This window comes from Myxocyprinus asiaticus, chromosome 2, assembly GCF_019703515.2.
Source record: "Myxocyprinus asiaticus isolate MX2 ecotype Aquarium Trade chromosome 2, UBuf_Myxa_2, whole genome shotgun sequence".
In the NCBI taxonomy this organism is placed as follows: Eukaryota; Metazoa; Chordata; class Actinopteri; order Cypriniformes; family Catostomidae; genus Myxocyprinus; species Myxocyprinus asiaticus.
Window position 1 is genome coordinate 28,601,276 of NC_059345.1, and position 16,748 is coordinate 28,618,023.

Sequence of the window (16,748 nt, forward strand, 5' to 3'; positions counted from 1 at the left end):
CCTTTTTAGCTGTTCATCCTTCAAGAGCACAATGCTTCCTAGTTCAAGGTCAGGCTTATTAGAGGGCCACTTACTTTTTGGTTGCAAAAGAGTTAGGTACTGCTTTTTCCATTTATCCCAGAAAGTTTGTGCCAAGTGTTGTACCCGGCGCCGATTATGAAGGTCTTTGACCCAATCACCAGCTGGGGCAGGAGCAACTGTGACCTTTTGAGTTAGGAGTGCATTGGGTGGGAGTATGAACAGGTCATCTGGGTCAGTTGACACTGGGACAAGAGGTCAGGCATTGATTATAGCAGCAACTTCTACCATTAAAGTGGAGAGTGTCTCATGTGTTAGTGCTGAAGGTCCAAGCTGTTGGAACACACCCATATGAGATGCATGAGGTGGGTTAAACTGCCAGATACAGCCCTGGTCCATGAGAATTTTTTTAACAGAGGTATTGTCAACATTAGAAGAAATGTTAAGCTCCCTGCAAGCACCTACGAAATTTGTTCCTCTGTCCGAGCGGATGAGCTTCACAGGCCCTCGAATGGCAAGAAAACGCCGCAGGGCATTAATGAAGCTAGATGTCTCTAAAGACTCAATAAGCTCAATATGTACAGCTCTCACACTCATGAAGGTGAATATTACTGCCCAGCTTTTGCTCTGTGCATGACCACCTCTGGTACATCATGCTGCCACACTCCATGGGCCGAAAACATCTAGTCCCACATTCGTAAATGGAGGGTCAGTGGATACTCGATCTGCTGGAAGGTCAGCCATTTTTTGAGTCTGTGGTTCTCTTCTTAGTCTTCTGCATGTAACACATTCATGAATGACACTGCAAACACGTCTTTTGCCACCAACTATCCAATAGCCAGCAGCACGCTCTGTACCCTCTGTATAATGTCGTCCCTGGTGCCGCGCTTTCTCATGATGATGTTTGACTAAAAGTGTTGCAATGTGATGTTTCCCAGAGATGATAAGGGGCTTTTTTACGTCAAGCTCAATCTGTGCTTCTGTTAATCGTCCTCCTACTCTTAGCAAGCCGTCTGCATCTATGAACGGGTCTAAGCCTTTAAGGAGGCTTTTTCTGGAGAGCTTGTCCCCTATTTCCAAGCTTTTATACTCTTGGTCATATGTCTCCTGTTGGACTGCTTTGATGATAATTGTTTTGAGAACATAAGAGTTCTTCAACTGTTGGAGCATTGGAACAGTAATGCCAGCCCTTGCAACTTGATGTTTCTGTTGTAGAACCTTTATGGAACTGATGAGATATATGAAGACGACGTGCAATGGCATGAGTGATAGACTTCCAAGTGGAAAATTTGGAGAAGCGTTGTGCTCCAAGACTCTTACCCATCATTGTGGTCTCCATTGTGGAGACTTGAGGACGTACCTCTGCATCTGAAGAAGGATTCACAAGCTCATATATGTTCTCTTCAGGTAGAGTCTGGGGGTTGTTTATCAGAAACTTTGGTCCATGAAGCTAATTGGTGTCTTGGAGAAGAGTAGCAGTGACAGACCTTGTTGCAATGTCTGCTGGGTTCTCATCTGTGCACACATACTTCCACTGATTTGGATGTGAAGACTTGCAAATCTGGAGGACACGATTGCTGACATATACATAGAAGCGTCGAGACTCATTATATATGTAACCTAGCACTACCTTACTATCTGTAAAGTAAGAGTGTCATCCAAGGGTATGTCAATTTCTGAAGTGATGAACTCTGCCAGTTCTACTGCCAGAACCGCAGCACACAACTCAAGATGGGGAACTGTTTGCTCAGGGCTGAGTTTTGCCTTACTCATGATGAAACCGACATGGTTGATTCCACATGAATCTGTCAATCTGAAGTAGACCACTGCAGCTATTGCTTTTGTTGATGCACCAGAGAAGACAAATAGCTCCCTTCGTGTAGCTGTATAAGGTGATATGTTTGTGTAGCATCTTGGAATGTGGAGCGCACTTAAATCCTTAAGTGAAAGTCGCCACATGTCCCATTTTTCCTCCATTTCTTTGGGAAGAGGGGAATCACAGTCATCATTATGGTTATTAAGCTCTCTCATAATTGATTTGCCATGGATTGTAACTGGAGCAACCAAACCAAGGGGGTCAAAGATGCTATTAATGGTGGATAGGACACCTTGATGAGTAAAAGGTTTTGCTTCAGTAGCTATTTCGAAAGTAAAAGTGTCAGATTTCAGACTCCAATTTAATCCCAAACTGCGCTGCGCAGGAAGCATGTCAGATCCAAGATCCAAATCTTTGAGATCACCGGCATGATCCTGAGGTGGGAAGGCCTTTAGAACCTCTTTGCTGTTTGAAGCTATCTTGTGAAGCCTTAAGTTGGAATCAGCAAGAGTCCTCTGTGTATTTATGAGCAGGTCCACCGCTGCCTTGACTGTAGGAAGAGACTTCAAACCATCGTCCACATAGAAGTCATGGTTCACTAAGTTCTTGACCTCAGGGTCACCATCTTTGACCGACTGCCTGAGACAATAGATGGCCACAGCAGGAGATGGACTGTTGCCAAAAACATGGACCTGCATGCGGTACTCAATGATGTCTTCAGATGGGTCATTATTACGGAACCACAGAAACCTTAGGAAATTGCGGTCATCCTCTCTTACTAAGAAACAGTAGAACATTTGTTCAATGTCAGCTGTTATGGCCACAGCTTCCTTGCGAAATTGCATGAGCACCCAAAGAAGGGTGTTGTTCAGGTCTGGTCCAGATAAAAGAACATCGTTCAGCGAGACATCCTTATGACGAGCACTGGAATTAAAGACAACTCTTATATTCCCGGGTTTTTTAGGGTGATATACGCCAAAGAGAGGCAAATACCAGCACTCTTCTCCTTCCATGAGAGGGGGAGCTTCTTCAGCATGGTTGTTGCTAAAAACTTTGCCCATAAAAGTAAAGAAGTGCTGTTTCACCTCTGGGTTTCTCTCTAGATTACGTCTCAAGTTTGACAATCTTTTCATGGCTTGAAATCTGTTGTTATGGATTCTGCACCTTGGAGCTTTAAAAGGCAATGGTGCTACCCAACTGTTGCTTTCATCTTTCTTCAGCTCTAGTTCCATAATGTGAAGGAACAACAGGTCATTGATAGATGGGGCCACTTTGTTGTCATCACAGGTAACCTGAAACACTTCTTGGCCAAACTGAACACCTTTGTGATTGTAGACAAGTTGCTCCATAGAACACATTCCATTGTAATTTCTCCAATCATTACCTTTTCTCTCCTTCACATGAAAAACATTTGGACAGGGATCAAAGATGGATGGGCATGGTTCTTTTGTGTTAGTGAAGAATGTACTCACAGTGGTAGACTTGTGAATGCCGTTCAGGCAAACATTGCCAACTATCACCCATCCTAGGTCAAGCTTCTGTGCATAAGGAGCGTCATGAGGACTGTTTACCTGTCTGCGAACCTTGTGGACTCTGAGAATATCACGACCTAGAAGAATCATGATAGGAGCATCTGGGTCTAACTCTGATATGAATGGAGCTACAGGCTTCAGGTGAAAGTGATAGAGAGCAGCACTCGGTGTGGGAATCTCTGCTCTATTGTCAGGAATGTTGTTACACTCTAGCAAACTTGGTAGGGAGAGGATTACCTTTCCATCAACAGACTCGATTTGGTTTTCAACCAATGGTCTCTGTCACTACAGAACAAGTTCCAAGGGTATACGGAGAAGCTGGGCCATTTTCTTTGAAGGCATCAAAGAATTCAGAATGAGCTAATGACCTATTGCTCTGCTCATCAAGGATCACGTAGACTTTCAGTGCTTTCTCAGGCTGGCCTTTGGGATAGACTTTCACCAAGCTGATTTTTGAACATGATTTATTACTAAGGTCACCTCTGCAAACTTCAGTGCAGTGAGCTTCCACTTCTGTCAGTGGCGTGGAAACTTCCTCCCCACCATGCTGTGATGAGGAGGCTACTTTTTGAGCTTTTGGAGCTGGGCCTGGGTGTAGTGCAGAAGTGTGTTTCTCACTTCAACACTCAGAACATTTGGTCAAAAATCTGCCATTCTTAGCTGTGTGTGTTGTGGCTAAGCAACACTCGAAACAGATTCTCTTTTCTTTCAAAAATGTAAAACGCTGCTCCAAAGGCTTCTCATGGAAGGAACGGCATTTCCTTAGTAAGTGAGGTCTTTTGTGAATGGGACAGAGTCTCTCAGCATCCTCAATTTTCCGTTTATCTTTATCTGCATCATAATGAACAGGGTAAGATACACTTGTCTTGTTAACTGAGACTTCTCTTGATTTGCTTGTCTTCCATCTAGCCTTGTCTGCTGTATGCAGTGAATCTGAAAAGTTGAACCCTGGGTCATTCCTTATTCTAGCTTGCTGACTTATAAAGTCAACCAAGACCTCAAAGGGGGGAAATGAAACACCATACCTCTCTTTGTACCCAAATCCATGTGACAGCCACTTTTCTTGTAGATTAAATGGCAGCTTCTGAACTATGGGACTGATGTCCCCTAGCTGTGTCCAGATATGACAGTCCTGGAAGGTATCCATCAGCTTTAGCTGACTCTATATCCATAAGAAGATCACTCAATTCGTGAAGCTTTGAGTAATCTTTGCTTGAAATTCTCGGAAAATTTTCAACATGCTTGAAGTGCACTTTCGATTACCTCTGGAGCACCGTAACACTCTTACAGTCTAGTCCATATCACGTCAAGACCCTTCAGTGGCTAATTAATGTGTAATGACCTCATGCGTTTAGCTGATTCTTTTCCCAACCATTTGACTAACAAGTCCATTTCTTCACTAGGTGTCAAGTTCAAACCACTTACGGCATTTTGAAAGGACCGCTGCCAGGCTCTGAAGCTTTCCGGTTGGTCATTGAACTGTATTAAACCAGTGTTAACAAGTTCACGGCAAGCAAAATATCTGACAAAGTCTGAAATGTCTGTCTTGTTGGGAAGGCTGAGATGTTGGACTTGCCATTGGGAAAGGCAGTGTGCTGCTTTGGATGAAACTTATGTGTCTTCTGCGCTGGTTTTTATCTATAGGGTGCCAGAAGGATGATTCATGACTGGTGAGAATTGTGATGGTTGAGCAGAATCTTTTCTTGGTTGCATGTGATAAAATACAGCATCATCTGAGCAACTCTCTGCCTTGAAACGTGTAGCGGGAACAGAATTTCTGACAGGTAACCCTATGTGAGGCTGTATGGTCTCATCTGGAGGGAGTGGCTCTGCTTTTGATGCTGATTCTGTGACTGCATGTAGATTCATCTGTTCAACGTATTCACATGTCCGCTGCATAACATCAACAGGAGCTTTTTCCAGTGGAGGATCATGTTTACTATGGACACTGGTGTCAACAGCTGCTTCTAGAGCTTCTGCTTCAGCTACGGCTGCAGCAGTTTCTCTCTCTAACACCATTTTATCAATTTTTGCCTCCAATTTGGCTTTCTCCACCTTTATTCTTTCCTCCTCATCTACATACATTAAATGTGCCTTGGCTGCTTCAGCTATTGCTCTGGCCACTGCAGCTGCAGCATTTGTAGAGGAGCTGCCCAATCGTGAACATGACATATACAATCTGGTTTTGAGTGAGGGTGTGGACTCCATTGTGCACACAATACTTGTTCACTTTACTTGAATCTTCACAAACTGCTGCTGTAACTTTTCCTGCAGCCGCTTTTTCACTATACTGTCCTCAACATAGTTTTGGTGTTTTGACAGTCAGATAAACTCTCTTCCCTCTCACGACTCTGAAGACAAGAAGTTTGTTTGCCCAAAGGTTTAATGGTCTTGGGTATGGAGTGAAACTACAAATAAACAATAAACATATTTCAATAATAATAATAATGTCCAGGAATTAACAACAATTACAGCATCATATCAACATCCACATTAATGTAATATTCTGATGATGCTTGAGCGGATCGCATCGCAGAGTTAAAGGGGAAAACGAGAGGCAGTGGAACATGCTTTTACATCAGTGAAAGTTGGTGTACAGATGTAACAACGTTAAAGAGGATGTGCTGTCCTAATTTGGAAGCGCTCTTTATTAACTGTAAGCCTTTCTAAGTTTTCCTCATTTATTCTGGTGAGTGTGTATATCGTGTTTGAATGCGGCACTGCAACAGCTGGCTGATCAAATCACAGACACGGAACAACAATACCCAGACTCAGTTATTATTATTTTTGGGGATTTTAACAAAGAAAATCTCACCGTGAACTGCCCAAATACAAACAGCACATTACATGCCCCACCAGAGACAGGAACATACTGGATCATTGCTACACAACAATAAAGGATGCATATCGCTCTGTCCCTAGAGCAGCTTTGGGACTCTCTGATTACTGTCTGGTTCATCTTCTTCCAACCTACAGGCAGAAATTAAAATCAACCAAGCCAGTAGTAAGGACTGTAAAGAGATGGACCAATGAAGTAGAGCGGGAACTACAAGCCTGCTTCGATTGCACGGATTGGAGTGTTTTTGAGGCTGCAGCCACTGACTTGGACGAGCTCACAGATACGGTTACATCATATATCAGTTTCTGTGAGGATATGTGCATTCCTACTAGGACTTATTTAAAGTTCAACAATGACAAACCGTGGTTTACAGCAGAGCTCAGGCAGCTTCGTCAGGCCAAAGAGGATGCTTACAGGGGTGGGGATAAAGTCTTGCACAATCAGGCCAGGAACACACTGAACAAGGAAATCAGAGTGGCTAAAAGAAGATACTCTGAGAAGCTGAAAAACAAGTTTTCAGATAATGACTCTGCATCAGTGAGGAGTGGCATGAAACAACTCACAAATGACAGGACTCCTACCCCCAACCCTGTGGTGGACCAACAACTGGCTGACGACCTGAATGTGTTCTACTGCAGATTTGAAAGGCCCAATCTCACACCCCACACCCACTCTGACCTTCACTTCACACAAACACCAACACCTCCTGCAACCCCCCTCCTCCCCCTCCTGCTACTCAACCTGCACTTAAGATCTGTGAAGATGATGTGAGCTGTGTATTTTGCAAACAAAAGACGAGGAAATCTTCAGGCCCAGATAGCGTCTCACCAGCGTGTCTTCAATCCTGTGATAACCAGCTGGCCACCATCTTCACACTGATCTTCAATAGATCACTGGAGCAGTGTGAAGTCCCATTCTGCTTCAAACGCTCAATCATTATTCCTGTCCCAAAGAAACCATAAATTACAGGACTTAATGACTACAGACCTATCGACCTGACATCTGTGGTCATGAAATCATTTGAGAGACTGGTGGTGGCCCACCTGAAGAACATCACTGGACCCTTTCTAGATCCCCTTCAATTTGCTTATCGAGCAAACAGGTCTGTGGATGATGCAGTCAACATGGGATTGCATCATATTCTACAACATCTGGACAGACCAGGGACATATGCAAGGATCCTTTTTGTGGACTTCAGTTCGGCTTTCAACACCATCATCCCAGCTATAATCCAGAATAAATTACACCAACTCTTTGTTCCCATGTCTATCTGTCAGTGGATTACCAGCTTTCTGACGGACAGGCAGCAGCTTGTGAGACAGGGGAAACTCACTTCCAGCACCTGTACAATCAGCACTGGTGCCCCCCATGGATGTGTGCTCTCCCCACTACTCTTCTCCCTCTACACCAATGACTGCATCGCCAAGGACCCCTCTGTCAAGCTCCTGAAGTTTGCAGATGACACCACTGTCATCGGCCTCATCCGAGATGATGATGAGTCTGCATACAGAAGGGAGGTTGAACAGCTGGCTGTCTGGTGCAGTCAAAACAACCTTGAACTGAACATGCTCAAAACAGTGGAGATGATTGTGGACTTTAGGAGGAACACCCCAACACTGAACCCCTCAGGCTATCCATCTTATGAACAGTTAAATTGCCCCATAGAGCAATAACTATGTGCAATACACAGTTTAGTCTTTTTTTTTATATTTATCCAACACATCCAACCTCTTCTGTCATTTCATTCCTCTGGAAAAAAAAACAAAAAAAAACATTTGCACTGTACATAAAAGATTTGTATTTGCACTGTACATAACAGATTTGTATTAGATTGCACTACATATTTGTATGTATGTATGTGTGTATAACTATTTTTTATTTTTTTATTATTATCAATGTCTTGCTGCTGTTTTTGTATTGTTGTACACTGGATTCTCCTGTCACCAAGACAAATTCCTTGTATGTGTAAGCATACTTGACAATAAAGCTGATTCTGATAAACTCCATTGTGGAGAAGCACAGGACTGGACATTTCTGAAAAGCACACAAAGAAATAGCAGTTTATCCAATCCATTTGAATCATTATATCATATTTTTTTGATAATCTTGCATCAACATAAATGATCAAACTTTTTGATAATCTTACATCAACATAAATTATAAAACTTTATTCTTTAAAGGCAGGATTACTCTACACAACTCTAATGCAGATTTGAGGTTATCCACTGGTGCAATTATGGTGATTATGATGGTCCTGGACCAACATGGTGATAATAATGGTCTACGATCAACATGGTAACAGTGATGGTCCTGGATCAACATTAGCAAATCTACACAGGATTTAAATAATTTAAAAATAGCCCAGGATCAACATGGTGGTAATGATGGTCCAGAAACTACATGGTGGCAATGATTGTCCTGGATCAATATAATCAAATCCTCCCAGGACTGAAATGACTGTGATGGTCCAGGATCAATATGGTGACAATGATGGTCCTGGGTCAACATCAGCAAATATACTCATGTTTTAAATTATGATGATGGTCCATGATCATCACTGTGACCATGATGGTCAAGGATCAACATGGTGACAATGTTTGTCCTGGGTCAATATCAGCAAATCTATCCAGGACTGAAATGATTGTGATGGTCCAGGACCAACATTGTGACAATGATGGCCCAGGGTCAACATCAGAAAATATACACAGAATTTAAATTATTAAAGTATTCCAGGATCAACATGGTGATAATGATGGTCCAGAATCAACATGGTGGCAATGATGGTCCTGGGACAACATCAGCAAATATACACGTTTTAAATTATTATGATGGTCAAGGATCATCACTGTGACCATGATGGTCAAGGAACAATATGGCAATAATGATTGCCCTGGATCAATATCAGCAAATCTACCCAGGACTGAAATTATTGTGATGGTCCAGGAACAACATTGACAATGATGGTCCTGGGTCAACATTAGCAAATATACCCAGGTTTAAAATTATTATGATGGTCCAGGATCAACATTGTGACAATGATTATCAAGGATCAAAATGGTGACAATGATTGTCCTTAGTCAATGTCAGCATATTTAAACAGGATTGAAATGATTATGATGGTCCAGGATCAACCTGGTGACAATGATGATCCTGGATCAACATCAGCAAATCTACACAGGATTGAAATTATTATGATGGTCAAGGATCATCACTGTGACCATGAACTGTGACCATGATGGTCAAAGAACAACATGGCGATAATGATTGTCCTGAATCAATATCAGCAAATCTACCCAGGACTGAAATTATTGTGATGGTCCAGGAACAACATGGTGACAATGATGGTCCTGGGTCAATATTAGCAAATATACCCAGGTTTAAAATTATTATGATGGTCCAGGATCAACATTGTGGCAATGATGATCAAGGATCAACATGGCGACAATGATTGTCCTGGGTCAATATTAGCAAATTTAACCAGGATTGAAATGATTATGATGGTCCAGAATCAACCTGGTGACAATGATGATCCTGGATCAACATCAGCAAATCTACACAGGACTGAAATTATTAAAATTATCCAGGAACTACATGGTGGCAATGATTGTCCTGGATCAATATCACCAAATCTACCCAGGACTGAAATGATTGTGATGGTCCAGGATCAATATGGTGACAATGATTGTCCTGGGTCAATATCAGCAAATCTACACAGGATTGAAATTATTAAAATAGTCCAGGATCAACACGGTGATAATGATGGTCCAGGAACAACATGGAGACAATGATTGTCCTGGATCAATATCACCAAATCTACCCAGGACTGAAATTATTGTGATAGTCCAGGATCAACATGGTAACAGTGATGGTCCTTGGTCAACATCAGCAAATATAGTCATGTTTTAAATGATTATGATGGTCCAGGATCATCACTGTGTCCATGATGGTCAAGGATCAACATGGTGACAATGATTTTCCTGGGTCAATATCAGCAAATCTACCAAGGACTGAAATGATTGTGATGGTCCAGGATCAATATGGTGACAATAATGGTCCTGGGTCAACATTAGCAAATATACCCAAGTTTGAAATTATTATGATGGTCCAGGATCAACATTGAGACAATGATTATCAAGGATCAACATGGCGACAATGATTGTCCTGGGTCAATATCAGCAAATTTAACCAGGATTGAAATGATTATGATGGTCCAGGATCAACCTGGTGACAATGATGATTCTGGATCAACATCAGCAAATCTACACAGGATTGAAATTATTAAAATAGTCCAGGATCAACATGGTGATAATGATGGTCCTGGATAAACATGGTGGCAATGATGGTCCAGGATCAACATCAGCAAAAACCCAGGATTGAAATGACAATGATGGTCCAGGATCAACATGTGACAATGATGGTCCAGGATCAACATGGTGACTATATAAAAATATATCCTGAATCAATATCAATGAAATTATACTTATGATAAACATCTATTCATGATTCATGTTTACAAAGACAGTGGAGGGTGCTACAATATCTTTGATTAAAAAATTTTTTAGGCCTATTTAGAACCAAAGTTTAAACATGATTTACTTTTAAAAATATATCCAGTCCCAAACAACATAATCAAGGATGGACATTCTGATTATTTTATTATTGAACATAAGTAGTACATTTTATTAATAAAAAAATATGAAATAGTAAAGGTGCTTATGTGTAAAACTGTATGAAACTAATAAGATTGTAAGGATTTACCAAGCTAACTAAACCTAGCCAGTTAGCTAATTAGCACATAACTGTTTTATGTAATTGGCTGCTACTAAGTTCATCAATGTGTTACATTAAGCCATATAAGAGTTAAATTTCATGAATTTTCAATTTAACACATTTATTTAATAATACATTTTTGTTTGCAGAGATAGTGAAGCGCCGAATAACTTACCAACGCCTCTTGTTGAATGGTGGTTGTCAAAATGGAGGGAATTGTTTAAATGAATCGGAGGCCGTGTTGATCAGCACATGTTGATGACATCAGAGGGCAGTGATTGGTTGACAGAAATGTTATTCCAGGATCAGCAAATGATGTTGATCCGGGAACATGTCCTACATGGCAAAATCACGGCGACCATTTTCATGACCCCTTTAAGAATAACAGTTTAGTATAAAATAGGATGCATATATTAAAAATAATATATAAAAAAAAAAAACTGCCTCACTGCCTCTTCTTTATTTAAATTTTTGCAATCCTTTGTTATATTATCCTTGCAATAAATATAGCAGTGAGGTTCTGCAATTCGTTTGTCTAAAACATTGCATGTAACAAATCTTTTTATGGTATTTTCCTACGAGTTTAGTCCAAACGAATTGCTGAACCTCGCTACTATTTTTAATGCCATGAGAATACAACAGGCACAGTGATATACATATTAAATAATGCACATTAAGACAAAACACCATAAGCAGACTTTCAAAAACAGAACGGGTTTATGTTTGCAGAACCAAAGGTTCATGAACTGCAACTATTTAGTTTTAAGTATATCATTTTCGGATGTGTATCAGCTGCACGTCCAATGACGATTTTTGCCAGTTGATTAGCGCCACCAATGTGCTGGATTGAGCAGCTGCATCGACTGACAAAAATCTCTTATTTCATTGGTCAGTCAGTTTTCATCGCAGTCCGAAAAAAAAAAAAAGGAACACTCTCCATAAAAAAAACCTTTGGATTGTCGGAGGACGATTTGTCAGATTCTGTATGAATAGTGGCATTGGAATCCACTGTTATCGTACAAAAGCTTGTTCGGAACAAACATTCATACAGAAAAAAACGGGTTTGCTGTGAACAGGCCTTAAGAACCGGTTTTTGGTTCCCAACCCTAGTGTTAATACACAGTCTGAATATTTGTAATTGACCCCTAGTTTCTCATAGTGAATCAATATATGTTTTTTGTTTGTTTGTTTGTACAGTATTCGTAAATGCTGTTTTGTTTTTTTTCCCCAAATGTACCCCATTAAAAGTAAAGCCCCTTGTGAAACCAGTGGAGCCATTAAAGGAAATTGAAAAACCAGGTCAATTCCAAATGGATGTTGTCAACCACCATTAGTACCATTCACAGTAGACAGAATAATCATCTCTCTGATGTTCTCTAAAACACAAACACAGATCAGCTCAGGTGCGGGGGGATTTCTCCTGAAGTCTGTTTTGAACATGTTCAGCTCAAGGTTGTTGTGACCGCACCAGACAGCCAGCTGTTCAGCCTCCCTTCTGTAAGTAGACTCGTCACCATCGCGGATGAGGCCGATGACTGTGGTGTCATCTGAAAACTTCAGGAGCTTGACAGAGGGGTTCTTTGCAATGCAGTCATTCGTGCACAGGGAGAAGAGCAGTGGAGAGAGAACACATCCCTGAGGAGCACCAGTGCTAATAGTGAGGATCCTGGATGTGAGAAAGCTGGTGATCCACTGACAGATTGGGGTGGGCACGGAGAGCTGGATCAGTTTGCTTGAGAGAAGATCAGGTATGATGGTATTGAAGGCTAAACTGAAGTCCACAAATAGGATCCTTGCATAAGTCCTAGGTCTGTCGAGGTGTTGCAGGATATGATGCAGTTTCATGTTGACATAAACCATAATAATGAGCCTTTAAAATATAAATTTTACAAGCACACGCACAAACCGAGCTGCAGCGACACCGTCAAAAGCGGTAATGATTCTGAATGTGTCAGAAAAACCAGCAAGGAGAATGTCTGAACATTTCCTTAATTTATAGAGCGAAATGCACATTAGGGTTATGCTGACAGACAATGATCTCGGGGATCGACGATGGTCAGAGTGATTGCCAATAGCTGATGCCTTTGACGATGTCAAGACAATATTTGTCTCGTTTTCCCATTAATGTATTAAATTATTATTATTATTATTATTATTATTATTAGGTTATTATTATTATCAAATTAATATTACAAATAATTTGCCCCGCGGCACACAGACACACGCTTGAAGAAACACACTTTATTAATTTATTAAAAACAGATGACAAAAGCCATCTATGCGCATGTATGACATGCTGTTTGTACAGAGGCGTGCAGTCTCGTGCAACACACGCATGTAAAAGGTTTTCACTCTTTCTTTGTTTCTGTCTTCTGAATTTTTATTTTTTTTGCAAGAACAGTATGGTCTATGAGTGCTGCAAATGGCGTCAGACATAGTTCGCTTTATTTCCACAGAGCAGTCCATTGTGAACGCAACTTTGAAGCCTATACATCTGTGATTAAAACATAAAATAATACAAAAACCTTGAACCATGATTTATATTTCAGTGATTATTATCATCATTACAATTATTATTTTTACATTTATAATTGTTTTAATGTCTTTATTTGTGTATGTAATTTTCCGTCTGCATGTTTAGACAGATACTTGCCTGATGGTAAATGGAAAGGTGGTTACTTATATACAGTATATCTATATATTATTATTAATTTTTTGATCACTTCATTATTTTAATTGCTTTTTCACTTCATTCGGAGTATAATTTGAATTTAGAAATGTATTTGATTTAAGTTTTTCATTTTTTACATTTACATTTATTCATTTGGCAGACGCTTTTATCCAAAGCAGCTTACAAAAGAGGAAAAACATTAGCGAATCATCTTAAGGAGACAGTGGTATAAAAAGTGCCATATTACAAAGTTTCACCAGCATCAAATTGCATTCAAAACAGATTAAAGTGCAACAAGAAATGTTTTTTCATTTATTTATTTATTTATTTATTTTGTGACTGGTTAAGTGCTCATTGAAAAGATGTGTTTTTAGCCATTTTTTGAAGACAGAAAGTGAGTCAGCTTCACGGATGGAGATGGGAAGGTCATTCCACCAACATGGTATGATGAAGCCGAAAGTCCGGGAAAGTCTTTTGGTGCCTCTTTGTGTTGATACAACAAGGCGACATTCCTTAGCCATCCGCAGGCTTCTAGTGAGTGCGTAGCTCTGTAGAAATGATTTGAGGTATGCTGGAGCAGACCCAGTGACTGTTTTGTATGCCAGCATCAGAGCCTTGAACTTGATACGTGCATCAACCGGCAGCCAGAGAAGAGAGACAAGGAGTGGTGTAACATGCGCTCTCTTTGGTTGATTAAAGACCAGACGTGCTGCTGCATTCTGGATCATTTGCAGGGGTCTAATTGCACATGCAGGGGACCTGAAATGAGAGCGTTACAGTAGTCCAGTCTAGTTATGACAAGTGACTGGTCAAGCAGTTGTGTGGCATTCAGAGAGGAAAGGTCTTATCTTCCTGATATTGTAGGGTGTAAATCTACATGATCTTGCGGTCTTTGAGATGTGGTCTGTGAAATTTAGTTTGTTATCGATGGTTACCCCTAGATTTCTGACCGATTTGGAAGGTGTTACTGTAGTTGCACCCAGCTGCACGGTGATGTTGTGTTCAATAGCAGGGTTGGCTGGAAGACAAGGAGTTCAGTCTTGGCTGGGTTGAGTTGCAGGTGGTGCTCCTTCATCCAGGCCGAGATGTCTGCCAGGCAGGCAGAGATTTGAGCAGTCACTGTGGTGTCGTTGGGCTGGAAAGACAAGTTGAGTTGCGTGTCATCAGCGTAGCAATGGTAAGAGAAACCATGTGCCTGAATGATGGGTCCCAGTGATGTTGTGTTTATAGAGAAGAGAAGTGGCCCAAGCACTGAACCCTGAAGTACCTCAGTAAGTAGCTGATGTGGCTTGATGTGACCTACCTGAGAGATAGGAATTAAACCAGTCAAGCACAGTTCCTGTGATGACAGCGAAGAGAGGGTGGAGAGTAAGATCTGAAGGTTGACTGTGTCGAAGGCTGCAGAAAGGTTCAGTAGAATCAGGACAGATGATCTGGATTCAGCTTTCGCCTGTCTCAGCGACTCAGTGACAGACAGTAGGGCAGTCTCAGTGGAGTGTTCATTTTTGAAGCCTGACTGATCAAATCAAATCAAATCAAATCAAATCACTTTGTTGTCACACAGCCATATACACAAGTGCAATGGTGTGTGAAATTCTTGGGTGCAGTTCCAATCAACATAGCAGTCGTGACAGTGATGAGACATATACCAATTTACAATAACATCAAATTAACACAACACAATTTAAACATCTGTTATACACATAAATACACTCAACAATATACAAATAATAACATACACTGTACAGTATACAATACGCTGTTTTTTTTTTGTTGTTTTTTACTATATAGATACACATTATTCAATAAAAATTAAAAATTAAAATATATATATATATATAAAAAAAAGTATATATATATATATAGAATGTACAGTATTGTACTGTATTGACATTCAGGCTGTCGGTTGATAGTCAGTTGTTAAGAGAGACATAATATAATAATAATAATATAATTTATGACAGTCCGGTGTGAGATATAAGAGTAAGGGTAATAAAGTGCAGTGCTGATGTATATTGATCATGAGAGATCAAGAGTTCAGAAGTCTGATTGCTTGGGGGAAGAAGCTATCATGGAGTCGGCTGGTGCGGGTCCTGATGCTGCGATACCGCCTACCTGATGGTAGCAGTGAGAACAGCCCATGGCTCGGGTGGCTGGAGTCTCTGATGATCCTCCGAGCTTTTTTCACATACCGCCTTGTATATATTTCCTGGAGGGAGGGAAGCTCACCTCCGATGATGTGTTTGGCAATTCACACCACCCTTTGCAGTGCTTTGTGGTTGTGGGCGGTGCTATTGCCGTACCAGGCGGAGATACAGCCAGTCAGGATGCTCTCCACAGTGCAGGTGTAGAACCGTGTGAGGATGTGGCGGTTCATTCCAAACTTCCTCAGCTGTCTCAGGAAGAAGAGGCGCTGATGAGCCTTCTTCACAACGACTTCAGTGTGGATGGACCATGTGAGTTCCTCAGTGATGTGGACACCCAGGAACTTGAAGCTGCTGACTCTCTCCACTGGTGCTCCATTGATGTTGATGGGACTGTGTTCTCTGTCTTTTCTTCTGAAGTCCACCACAAGCTCCTTTGTCTTACTGACGTTGAGGGAGAGGTTGTGCTCCTGACACCAGTGTGTCAGAGTGTGCACCTCCTCTCTGTAGGCTGTTTCATCATTGTCAGTGATCAGACCTACCACCGTCGTGTCATCAGCAAACTTAATGATGGCATTGGAGCTATGTGTTGCCACACAGTCATGTGTGTACAAGGAATACAGTAGTGGGCTGAGAACACAGCCCTGTGGTGCTCCAGTATTGAGGGTCAGTGATGAGGAGATGTTGCTGCCTATTCTAACCACCTGGCGTCTGCTTGACAGGAAGTCCAGGATCCAGCTGCACAGCAAGCTGTTTAAGCCCAGAGCCCGGAGTTTCTCATCTAGCTTGGAGGGCACTATGGTGTTGAATGCTGAGCTGTAGTCTACAAACAACATTCTCACATAAGTGTTCTTTTTTTCCAGGTGGGAGAGAGAGCAGTGTGTATTGTAGATGCAATGGCATCATCAGTGGAGCGGTTGTTGCAGTAAGCAAACTGCAGCGGGTCAAGATTGAGTGG